This window comes from Pteronotus mesoamericanus, unplaced genomic scaffold (assembly GCF_021234165.1).
Source record: "Pteronotus mesoamericanus isolate MK-2021 breed Mesoamerican mustached bat unplaced genomic scaffold, CSHL_Meso_final contig_752, whole genome shotgun sequence".
NCBI lineage: Eukaryota > Metazoa > Chordata > Mammalia > Chiroptera > Mormoopidae > Pteronotus > Pteronotus mesoamericanus.
The window spans coordinates 1,383,729-1,394,930 of record NW_026555251.1 but is presented as its reverse complement, the minus strand read 5'-3'; the positions used below and the strand labels follow the sequence as shown (position 1 = coordinate 1,394,930).

At 44.2% G+C, this 11,202-nt stretch overlaps 1 non-coding gene and 1 pseudogene across 1 annotated transcript; one reads left to right on the top strand and one right to left on the bottom strand.

Annotated features, from left to right (window-relative positions):
- Positions 1-212: 212 nt before the first annotated feature.
- Positions 213-4,408, bottom strand: LOC129079106 (voltage-dependent anion-selective channel protein 2-like; annotated as a pseudogene).
- A 2,328-nt stretch (positions 4,409-6,736) lies between these two features.
- On the top strand, positions 6,737-6,878 carry LOC129079109 (small nucleolar RNA SNORA48). Its single transcript, XR_008530046.1, has one exon. It is a non-coding gene; the product is annotated as a small nucleolar RNA SNORA48 (small nucleolar RNA).
- Positions 6,879-11,202: the final 4,324 nt, after the last annotated feature.

Sequence of the window (11,202 nt, the reverse complement as noted above, 5' to 3'; positions counted from 1 at the left end):
CAGCAGCATGGGTGACGAGACAGAGCCAGACACCCAGTCCACCCGGAATTCAGCTGACAAGTAACTGTCTGAGTATTTACAGCCCAGCTCTTATTTAGCTCATCCTTTGTTTTGTTCGCCTTTTCAGAGGGAAAACATCTTCTAGTCACACTAGAAATATAAAGCCAAATCTTCTGATATCCATCCCTAGAGAGTTTGTTTTTTCCACTGGATTAAGCCTCCAGCTCCAGGGCAAGCCCAAGATGGTGGCCTCCAGCATTAATGCTCTTCTCATCCACCAGAGAAGACAGAGTAAGCTTCACTCTAGGCCTAAGAGTCTGAGTGCAGCCCGCTCCGATTAAACTAAAGTGGTTGACTTTTGCAGAAATGGAAGCAGTGAGATACAACTGATATTCAGCTGCAATGCCAAAGCAAGTGTGATTAGTACCTGATGTCGAAGCAAGGTTTACTGAAGTGTCAAGATCTTCACAACCTTTCTTTTCTTTTTTCTTTTTTATTATTTTTTTAATTTATAAATCATGTTTTTCCTATTACAGTGGTCTCAATTTTTACCCCTTTACCCCCCTCACCCATCCCACCCCTCCCCCCAGCTCCCACAGTCAATTCCCACTCTGTTGTCCATGTCCCTGGGTCATTCATACATGTTATTAGCCTAGTCCCTTCCCCTTCTTTCCTCCATTATCCTCTTTCCCCATCCCCTCTATTCACTTTCAGTCTGCTCATGTTTCCAAGCCTGTGGTTTATTTTGTTTGTTAGTTTATTTTGTTGAATAGAGTCCACTTATAGGTGAAATCATATAGTATTTGTCTTTCATCAACTGGCTTATATCACTTAGCTTAACATCCTCCAGTTCCATCCATGTTGTCGCAAAAGTTAGGAGTTCCATCTCTCTCTCTCTTTCTTTCTTTCTTAAATGCAGATTGATTTTACTTATTTTTTTAAATGTCAAAGTTAATTATAAAATATTTTAAAAATTTTAAACCATTATAAAGTCTCAGCAATTAAGCCAACATGACACCAGCACAGAAATAATCAAGTAGATCGATGAAATATAATGAGTATTCTAGAGAAAAATGTATGTATCTGTCGAACAATATATGATTAAGTTGATATTTCAAATCAATAGGTAAAATAAGGCTTATTCAACAAATAAGGTGCATGGACCACAATTACTTGAAATAAAACAAATATAGGGCCCTATTTCACATATTATACAAGAAATATTCAGGTGAGTATTTGTAAAAATCAATATGTAGAATCTAAGGAGTTTTAGAAGAAAATAGAACTAATATTTTTCATGACCTGAAGTAAAATATTCAAACCCAGAAGCTATAAATAAATATTGACAATATGACTATATTAAAAATTTAACTATATAGTAATATACATATAAAAAAGTTAAAGGACAAGGAACAGATAGAAAAGTATTTGCAACACATCTAAAACACGGTTAATAGGTTTTTTGTTCTTGTTTTTGTTTTTAGGGAAAAAAGTTCTACAAATCTTTAATCAAAAAATGGATAAAAAATACCAAAAAGTCATTTAAAGCTTTTTTTAAAAAATAGAAATAGGCAAGAAATATGCTAAAACAGGTTTAGTTTCAACAGATAGTAAAGGAACAATTAAAATAATACGTCATTGACACAATCAGATTAATGAGTATTAGAAATATTGGTAATATCAAGCACTGGCAACTGTGAAATGAACTAGCTATTCATAGAAACTTTCTTCATCTTAAAGCAGTCCCTTCAACATATTTTGCAGTGCTGGTTTGGTGGAGGTGTATTCTTTTAGCCTTCTTTTGGCTGAGAAACTCCTTATTTCGCCTTCCATTTTAATTGAGAGCCTTGCTAGGTAGAGCAGTCTTGGTTGCAGGTCTTTGCTTTTCATTACCTGGAATATTTCTTGCCAATCCCTTCTAGCTTGCAGTGTTTCTGTTGAGAAGTCAGCTCCTTGCCGTACTGGGGCTCCCTTATATGTTACTGCTTGTTTCTTCCTTGCTGCCCTTAGGATTCTCTGTTTGTCTTTGCCATTTGCCATTGTAATGATGATGTGCCTTGGAGTGGGCCTCATTGAGTTCCTCTTGCATGGGACTCTCTGTGCTTCCTGGACTTCTGTACCTTTTTCTCTCCTCCAGCTAGGGAAGTTTTCCATCATGACTTTTTCAAACAGGTTCTCTATCCCTTCCGCCTCCTCTTCTCTTTCTGGTATCCCTATTATACGGATATTATTACGTTTCAGGTTGTCTTGCATTTCCCTCAATGCCTCTCCATTCTTTTTGAGTCTTTTTTCATTTTCTTGTTCTTTCTGGGAGCTTTTTCTACCTTGTCCTCCAGCTCCCTGATTCGGTCCTCAGCTGCATCTAGACTACTATGTTCTTCAATTCAGAAATTGTATTCTTCATTTCCTCTTGTCTCTTATTGATAGTTTCCATGTCCTTTTTCATGCTGATATAGTTTGCAGTAAGTTCCTTGTAGTTTCCCTGTAGTTTTTTTGTAATTCTCTCTGAGGTCACTGAGTTCATTGAGCTTTCTTAGAACCGTTGTTCGGAACTCAGTATCTGATAGTTTACTTGCCTCTGTTTCATTTAGTTCTGTTTTTGGGGATTCCTCCTTTCCCTTCGAGTGAGGTGAATTTCATTGTCTTCCCATTATTTGTGAGACTCTTCTCTTTTGCTTCTGATTCTTAAGTTGATCTGTCTTGATTTCCTGACTTTGTGGTGTGAACTTCTATGGTTGGAGACCGCTGTTTTAACTTTCTGGATCTGCCTCTGATGATGTCAGATGTTGACCCTGTCTGACCTTAGGCAGTCTGTTTGAGACTTCCAGTAATCTACTGTCTGTGGCTGTCTCCTTCAGCTGTTTATCTATTCTCTCTGCACTCAGCAGGCGGCCTTAGACAGCTCAGGGCGGGGCCGAGTCCCTCCTGGGGGCGGGGTTATTGTGTCCTCTCACGCTGCTCTCCTATCGGGGAGGAGTCTGCCCTGGGATCCCACTGACCACTCTCTTCATTCTCTCCCCAAAGCCTCCATCCCCAGTCTCTCATCAAGTGTCTCCAGACCTCTCTGCACCCCCTTTAGCCAGGGATCTGCTGTCTGTGGCTGCCACTCTGCACTCAGCAGGAGGCTTAGACAGAGCAGGGTGGGTTGGAATCTAACTTGGGGCGGGGCTATTGGGTCCTTTGATGCTGGTGCCACTCAGGGGCGTGGTCTCTGCCTGAGCAAGATGGCTGCTGCCGCATGGGGGATGAGTCAGCACAGAGACCCTGCCGGTTACTCTCTCAGTTCTCTCCCCAAAGCCTCCTTCCCCAGCCTCTCCTCAGTCATCTCTAGCCCACTCTGCTCCTGCCTTTGCTGAAGACCAGGGTAAGTAGCTGCAAATAAAAGTTTTACGTTGGCCCTTTAGAAGGTTCTTTGTGTCTCCAACCGCCTGTCTCTGTCAGAAAGCAACCCTGCCGCTTTCGCACCTGGCTGTTTCGTGTGTGGTTTTTGGGCTCTGGTGCTGTGGGCTAGAGATCCCCGCTTTTGGTTTAGACCCCACTCTTCTCAGGGGGATCCAACTGGCCGTTTCAATATCCTTCTGGTGCTGCCGCCCATGGGTGCCCCGCCCGCCTTCTGGAGTCTGTACTTCCCTCCTTACCAGTTAGGTTGTGCTAAAGCCAATTCTTCTGTCTCTGAGATTACAAGGCTCCTCTCTCGCTATTGTTCTGTTGTTTGTTCCAGGTGATTTCTCCACAGTTCAGTTGTAATTCCAGGTTGGTCCTGGGAGAGGTCAGTGTGACTTCCACTCACTCCTCTGCCATCTTGATTCTTGATCTTCACATACTTTCTAATAAGTTGAGCCTCCAAATTCTGCCCCATCATTGACATTAGTGTGTACTGGTAGTCTCCAGTACTATAGCTTTCTGCAAAGTTATTCCTTGTCAGCTTTGATCTGGCACTCTCAAAGTTCATCTGGTATCCAGCAAGCCAGCCCTCCTAACCAAAGACAGTTGAACTATGGATTGCAGGTCCAGCAAAATCAAAGTCAACATCACAACCAAGGTTTATAGATGCCCTCTTATAAAAAGACTTGATTTTACCATTTTTCTTTCCTCTGTATGGGGAAAAGGTGGTATCAAACGTCGGTTTCAGACCTTGACAAACCTGGTCTTCAATTGCAATTTCTGTGCCCGGAGTGTCATCAGTGTTCCACTTCTCTGTGAAGGTCACACCACACTCACACCATTTATATTTGGTGTCCAAGGTACCAGTAACTTTACCAGTGTCTGTAATAGATATTGAGAACTCCAGGCCACTGCATTACTTTGTTTTCAAGTCCAGTCTCACCAACCCAAAGCCAAATCCTTTGTTGAAAATATCTCTGGCAGCTTTGCCAAGGTTAGCAGCATATGATGGAGGGATACACATTAGCCGGGAAGCTCTATCTGTAGGTGGCCAGAGTGTGGCTGCGGGAAATAGTTGTCTCCTGAGAGGGACCATGGCCGCTGCTCGGCCTGCTCCGGGTGGAGCCGCGGGGCCTCAGCTGGAGGGCAAAGTGAAGGAAGGACCAAGCCAAGGACCAACTTAAAGGGAGAATGTAAGGACGAGTGGGTTCTTAAGGCAAGTCTAGCAGGGGGATCTTAATGGTGCTATGCTGAGGTCACCCCATGCTGGGTTCTCCCTGAGGACATTACGGAAGGGGCTGAGAGGACCTGTGAGAGCACTGGGTCCAGCAGTCCTGTGTATAGGTGACCCCTGAGAGCCAGACACACTGTGCATCACACCTGGAGCTCTGGCAAGGGGCTCCATCTGCCCAAAGGGGACAAATTTTTCTGATTTGTCAGTCCAAATGTGACACCTTCATCTAGTTGCCAGGAGCTAAGTGCCTGCCCTCCGGGTTGAAGCAGGGCTCAGCCTCCGGCCAGTCAGAACCACCCATCCTCTGCACAGCCTTGCTCATTAGCCAGCTTCCCTTTCCTCCTTTGCCTGCTGGCGCTCAAGTTCAATGAAATCACCAGGGGCTTCCCCCAGCTACCCTGCGCTGTGAAAGCTGCCCTCCTGCCCAGCTGCCCAGCTGCCCCGGACAGCTGGCTCCACTCATCAGAGGGAGAGGCAGAGTCGTCTGGAGACCACATCACCTCCCCTATCCCCCACCCTCTTCTGCCCAGGGCTCGCGCGGCCACCAATTCTGTGATCCTGGCCAGCACGGCCCAGGCTGCCCTGCCGCTCCCGTTCCAGCAACCTCTCCCCCCTGACATGCAAGATGCCCTGCGATCACTCTGCTACAGCGACTCCGCCAAGGTGGTCCTGGCCTGCAGGCAGCACTTTGGGATCACGAAGGCATCTCTAGGGTCAGGTCCAGCACCACTGGCCTTTGCCGCCATCCACTAGTCGAACCACATCTTCCCCGGCAACACAGGCCTCATCCTGGCCTCCTCCACAGTGGACGACCACTGCGCCCTCTTCACTGCAGTGGACCGCGCACGGTGCATGCGGTCCTGGACCGCCCGGCCGTGGTACACAGACGCCCAGGGAGCAGCGGCAGGCCTGGTGCTCCTTACCCACAGCCAGGCGCTGGAGTCCGGACTCCCATGCCGTGGGCAGCTATCCTGCATTCCCTCCCTACCAGTTTGTGGACGGCACCCAGGAGGCCTGCGGGCCAGAGGGATGCGTCGGCTTGCAAGGAAGCACAGTCCCCGCCCACGGGCGATCAGCACCGCTGTCAAATCCTGGGATGGGACCATGTGCCGGTCCAAGAGGTCACCAGCTTGGCTCTGACAAAGGGCCCCGGGGCCCCAACAGTCCCGCTCCAAAAGCAGGCTGTAGCCAACTTCAGGACACCCAGGAACTGGGGCAATTCCAGTCACCGTGGTCCACCAGGAAAAGGCTCAAAGCCCACCTTCTCACTTTATCTCCACCGTCTCCCAAAGACGCCAGACCAAGAGGTGCCACATAAGGCTCAGGAATCTAGTGCCTGTAACGGATTTAGTAGTGATGTCTCCACAACAGCATGTGATATATGATTAAAACAATAAAGCATTCATTGAGGTTAAGGCTCTTACCCAGTGTTTCATCCACATTCTGGGTGGCATCAAAATAATTCTAAACTTGAGTGCTGAGACCTTTGACTTCCAATTGTTGCAGTCACCTCTCAAAATTCAGGTTCATGTGCCCAATAAACTAGTTAGCCAAAACATTGAAACACCAGCCTTTGGAGACAGAGAAAGTTTTCTTTGATTTGACAGAAGTGAGAGGACAGAGAGCAAGATGTCCCAAATCCGTCTCTCCCAAAAAGCAACACAGGGAGTTTTTTGTGTGGCTAAGGACTAAGCCAGTGGGACAGGGGAAGCTTCAGGAAACAGAGAGAGAAGTCCATTTTCTTTAGTCACAAAAAAAACAAAACACCGCTTTTTTTGTAACAGGATCCTTGTGGCCCTGGAGTTATCTCCAGCTTGACAAAGAAATAGCACATGAGCAACACAAAATTGTATTGTGAGAGAAGGGGCGCTTGGGTTGAACAGCCAGGATTCTGCCAACTATCTCACAATTGTGCGTCAGTGACATCTGAAAAGCAAAAAGCAGAAACTAGACATTATGTAACTATCACATTGTTTAAGTTATTGTTGTTTTGCACTTAATTGGCTTCATTATCCTATTACCTGGGACAAAGCGTACTTTTAAACATTTCTCCTGGAGCTTGCTCTGCGGGAGATCCTTCACAATATGACTGACATATTTTCTTAATCTTGGACTATAAGCCCCCTGACAATGGACAAGGAGATACCTGATTGGTGTTTCTCTTATATCGGTCAAAGGCAAAGCAAACTACAGTCCTTAGTTCATCCTAGTTTGACACCTGTGTTGGTGGCCAGAGCGGTTTCATGCCTAGGACACATTAAAAAAAAGATTCCTGGACTATAAGTGACATGACAACCAAAGCAATTGAATCATTTTGTTAAAGACTATATCTCTATACTTACATCCTAATTAAGAATTTAATTACTTAGTTCTAGCTGCCAAAAATACTAGGGGCATTAAAACAACAAGAGGCTTGGCTCCACACGGGCCTCCTCTCGTGTCCTTGGCCCCTCTCGTATCCCCTTATTCTGAGTTGAGCCCCAGCTCCTCTCCCCATCTCCAGTTCTCCGCCTCTACAACTGTAAACTCCAAGACATGCTTGGAACTTAGGTCCTTAGATAAAGGCAACTGTGGCAAGCAACATGCTCAGTGCTTTTCCATGTAACTGAAGCCACCCTGACATACATGTTCTAATGTTGCTTCATTTTATAGAAGAGGAAAACTGATTTTCTAAGACATTCAGTAACTTGGCTGAGGTCACAAATGCTAGTCTAGGGGGTCAAAACCTAAGATATCTAACCTCAAGTCTTCCTGCTTCTTCTGTGCTCAGCAGCTTCATCTTACTCTTATGTTCCTGCAACAGTGATTCACTTTGGAAACATTCAGGACAAATATGTTGAATGTTTGAATAAATGAAGTTCTCAGAGTACACAGGTCAAGGCCGCATGGTCTCTTCTCATTCCTTTCCCATTTCCCTGGTTTTTCTTTGCCTGGAAGCACTGAGGGATGAGGGGGCAAATAGATGGAGTCAATACTAATGAGGCCTTTCAGACATGAGACCTAAGAAGGCCTACCTTTTCGCAGTGACCTCATCTGAATTTTATCTCTAAGGGACTTCTTGGGGGTATAAGTAAATGCCCAGAGGGCCACAGGAAGTGCCCAGGTAGCTAGGAGGTAAAAGGCCAGTTCATCACCAAAACAACAAGGGGCCTTTAGGAAGGCCTTCAGAGCCAGCTGAGACAGCGCCATTCTGCCCTTCTACAGGGTCTGCGATTTTATCCTACGTGTAGGCTAGTAAGTTCTCCTGCCACCATTTCATGAATGTTGGCAGAAGACACTAGATTCATGGCTTAGAGACAAAGGGTTTTTTTACCCATGGCACTGTAAGCAGCATGAGCACCCCAAGCTCTCAAGTCCCAAGGGGGCAGTGCAGAAGGACCCAGGTGGATACTGTGCATGCAGTGGGCTTCCATTGCAGCTGAGGAACATTGAGCTCAGAGAATATACCAATTCTATAGAAAGGTCACTCTTATTTTGGAGGTTGGGGGAGCACCTCATCCCTCAAGATTCCCTGCTAAAATACACCTCTGCGAAACAGCCCAGGCAAAGAGCGGTGCGGGCCTTGCATCCTGAGCACTCCCAGCAGGAAAGTGCAGGCAGGCCACGTCAGAGTGCTCTCCCAGCACCGACTCGTCTAGAGCCCACTCAGCTCCAGGCGACAGTGGCTATCTGTCACCTTCCTCACTTGGAGCCCAGCTCCACAGGGGCCACAGTTTCACTGAGTCCCCCTCTCTCACTGCACACCTGAAGTTCACGTGCTTTAAACAACCGCTTTGTAGCAGCTCTGAAACCTGCTGCATCAGACCCAAGCTCTGCCCTAGGTGAACCTGAAGAGAAGCTTAGGGACTGTCTTAGTCCATTCTGGCTGTTATAACAAAAATACCACAGATGGAGGGCTTACAAATGACAGAAATTTACTTCTCACAATTCTGGAGACTGGGATGTCCAACATCAACATGCCTGCAGGTCTGGTAGATTTGGGTCCCCTTACTGGTTCATAGACTGCGAATTTCTTGCTATGTCCTACCATGGCAGCAGGGGCAAGAGTACTCTTTAGGGTCTTTTTTATAAGGGTACTAATGCAATTTATGAGGGCTCCACCCTCATCACCTCATCATCTTCCAAAGGTTCCCATCTCCAAACACCATCACATTGGGGATTAGGTCTCAACATGAATTGGGGGAGGAAACAAATGTTTAGTCCATAGCAGGGACCATGACTACATCCAAGGAAATGCAACAGCTGACTGACGGTGGTTGCGTACAGAGGTTGGCTTTTTCCTGGATTATATATTCTGGAGGTTGGTGCCATCGACTATGTAGAGAGGAAGTAATTTTTAAAAAAATAATTATAGATTCACAGGAAGTTGCAAAGAGAGGACAAAGAGGTCCCAATGTACCTTTCACCCAATTTGTGCCAATGGTTACATTTTACATATTTGTAATATACTACCAACATCAGAAATTGAACATTGGCGCACTCATATGTATGTTCAGATTCTAATACCCCCACCACTGCAAGCACACAGAGCCATCCCATCACCACAAGACATCTCTTCTGCCAGCCGCTGACAGTCGGTCACCCCCACTCCACTCTGTATCTCCCAACATTCCCGACCCCTGGAAACTACTAATCTGTTTTTCTAGAATGTTATGTAAATGGAATCATATTTTATGTGGCCTTTTGAGATTGATTTCTCATTCTGTGTAATTCCCTGAGCTCTATCCAGTTATTGTCTGTGTCAATAATTCATTTGCTTTTATTGCTGAGCAGCATTCTGTGCTGTGGGTGCCACAATTGATTTAACCATTCACCTCCTAAGGGCAATTTAGCTGTTTCCTGTTTGGGGGCTGTTACAGATAAAGGTGCTACGAACATTTGTGTACAGGTTTTTTTGTGTGTGAACTTGTTTTCATTTTGGGGGGATAAATGCCTAAAAATGTCATTGTTGGGTTGTAGGGTAAATTCTTGTTTAGTTTCATAAAAAATGTCCAGACTCATTCCAAGAGTGGCTAGAACATTTTATATTCCCACCAGCAATGAGTGATGCAGTTCCTCTTTAATCTTGCTAGCATTTGACGTTGTCACTACTTTTTATTTTAGCCATTTTTAAAAATATGTCGTGATGTCTCATTGTGATTTTAATTTGCACTTCAACAATATTGAACATCAATCTCCTTTCATGTCTTTGGTTCATTTTCTAATTGAATTATTTGTTTTTTACCATTGAGTTTTGAGAATTCTCTATATATCTGAGACATGAGTCTTTTGCCAAATATGTAGTTTGCAATTTTTTCCTGCCTGTGGTTTGTTTTTTCATCCTCTTAACAAGGCCTTTTGCAGAATGAGCTTTTAATTTTGATGAGGTCTGATAGAATGATGTTTCCTTTTATGGATCATGCTTTTGTTGCCATTCCTAAAAAACTCTTCACTAAGCCCTAGGTCCTGAAAGTTTTCTCCTACATTTTTAAAAAGTTTTATAGTTTTATTTGTTACGTTTGATCTATGATTCATTTTGACTTGATTTTTATGTAAGATGTGAGCATTTTTAATTTATCTAATAAATTTTATATACCCATGGTAGAAAAATCAACATATGCATGAAAGTACAACAAAAAAAAATTTTTAATTACATAATCCTACCACTTACCAAAAATCACAGGTGCATTTGAGTGTTTGTCCTTCTTGCTTTCTTTCCTTTTTCCTTTTGTTCTTATATACAGGGTGGGGCAAAAGTAGGTTTGGAGTTAATCATATGAAAAATAATATAATGATTAACAAATAAAAATAAAAGAATGAACTCTGTGTTTCACTTACTCACAGTGTAAACCTACTTTTGCCCTCACCCCTATATGTTTAGATTCCTTTCCATTACTTTTGAAGATGAGGAAAGATTTCAAAAAGAAAATTAAAGATTAGCTGGAATTTTATTCTTTTTCTTCCTTCCATCGACCAGTTTTTCAGGTAAGAAAACTACGGCTTAGAGAAGATAAACGTGTGTTCAGCTAGAAAGGCCCAGCCAGCCACTGACCTCAGCCCTGCCTGGCTGCCCACCCGGCCAGCACCCCTGGCGCTCAGCTCCACACTAGGCTGGCTTAAAACAAAGACTGTCAGTCAGTAGGGCGCAGTGAAGCAGAGGACAGGCTACAAGCCACAAGAACGTAGAGTGTATCTTGACACAGCCCTGACCTGGAAAAGGTGCCCAGGGAAAAAATGAATACTTTGAAGAACAACAAATTAGGCACAGAGGCTCAGAATATTATACTAATGTTAAGAATATAGAGCCTAAATATGATTCAAATGGTTTCATTATTAAAACACAATAATGTTCCAAAGGCGTCACAATAGAAAAATCAGCAATGAAAATTCCTAAAATAAAAATTTTCTAAAAGTTTTTGAATGTGGACTGGCATATAACGACAGGTTAATGTTGATTTTCTTAGATGTAGCATGAGGTAGTAGAACGATGTCTGCAGCTTTTAAATAGGTGGGAGGCTGGGAAAACTATCACTTATCTATCGTCTATCTATTTGCCTGCCAATTGAGCAAGAGAGGCAGCAATGTGGCAAAAATATTAACCAATG